The sequence below is a fragment of the Coenobita brevimanus genome, chromosome 97 (genome assembly GCF_032717465.1).
Source record: "Coenobita brevimanus isolate Jiangsu-jjx chromosome 97, ASM3271746v2, whole genome shotgun sequence".
Lineage (NCBI taxonomy): Eukaryota > Metazoa > Arthropoda > Malacostraca > Decapoda > Coenobitidae > Coenobita > Coenobita brevimanus.
This window is the reverse complement of record NC_137050.1, coordinates 47,082,625-47,083,983: the sequence shown is the minus strand read 5'-3', so window position 1 is coordinate 47,083,983 and position 1,359 is coordinate 47,082,625. Positions and strand designations below refer to the sequence as shown.

The following is a 1,359-nucleotide window of genomic DNA, read 5'->3' as shown; positions in this document are numbered from 1 at the left end:
AGCAACTCACCATTCAAAACTATATTCACCCCCCTTTCATCTACCAACCTCGTACACTTCATCACTTTACTCATATTCTCATTTACTTTCAATTTCCTCCTTTCAGTATATATATATATATATATCCATCCATCCATTGCCAGACGCCATGTATCTCAAACGGGGTGGTCAAGGGCTTAGAGTTAATTGTTTTACAGGGAGGGGCACTAATCCTCCACCAACCCCACTTGACACGTAGGGATGCCAACAGCATCTGGTGTTCCCAGGCGGTCACCCATCCAAGTACTAACCAGACCCAACGTTGCTTAACTTCGCTGATCGGACGGGAAGCGGTGTACTCAACGTGGCATGGCCGCATATATATATATATATATATATATATATATATATATATATATATATATATATATATATCATCATCATCATCATCGTCCAATCCTATGTCGCCCCACAGAGGAGCGTAGGAGCCCGGGGCGAGGCAAGTTGGTCCTGACATTTAAGATGAGGGTGAGTAGCCTCACTCAACCCCGAGTGGCATTATGTGAGCAATCAGTCCCAACCACCCCTTGGATATAAACCTTCACCGCCTCAATCCGATTGGGGCGCAATAATTACCCACTAATCCTTTAGGATTACCCACTAAACCATATATAGATAGATAGATAGATAGATAGGTATAGATATAGATATAGATATATATATAAAATATGTATATGTATATATTTATACTGTATATATATATAAATAGGCAGGATGAAGGTGGGGAAGGCAGCAGGTGTGTCTTGGTTGACTGCAGATATGCTGAAGGCCTCAGGAGGTATAGGGGTGAGGATAGTGACTGATCTGATAAATATGATTATTTATGAGTGTGTTATCCCACATGTCTGGCTGAAGAGTGTAATTGTAAATGTGTATAAAGGGAAGGGTGATGCCCTGGAAAGAGGAAATTATAGAGGTATAAAGCTTTTAGATTAGATAACGAAGGTAATGGAGAGAGTTTTAGAAGGTATGATTAGAGAAAGAGTGAATATTGATGGGATGCAGTTCGAGTTTATGCCGGGTATGGGGACCACTGATGCCATATTCACTGTTCGACAGCTTCAGGAAAAATATATTGGTAAAAAAAGGGATCTGTATTTTGTTTTTGTTGACTTGGAAAAGGCCTTTGACAGAGTCCCTAGAGAGGTGGTGAAGTGGGCAATGAGAAAGCTAGGCTTGGAGCAGTGGCTGGTCAGGGTGGTTATGGCTATGTATGTAGGTGCTCGCACCCAGGTAAGAGTGAATGGAGATTTGAGCGATGAGTTTTCCATGAACGTTGGTGTGCATCAGGGGTCAGTTTTGAATCCCATGTTGTTTATC

General features: G+C 41.6%; 1 non-coding gene across 1 annotated transcript; it reads right to left on the bottom strand.

Moving 5' to 3' along the window:
• Positions 1–241: 241 nt before the first annotated feature.
• LOC145413926 (5S ribosomal RNA) lies at positions 242–360 on the bottom strand. The gene has a single exon (XR_013899803.1). It is a non-coding gene; the product is annotated as a 5S ribosomal RNA (ribosomal RNA).
• Between the last annotated feature and the right edge of the window lie 999 nt (positions 361–1,359).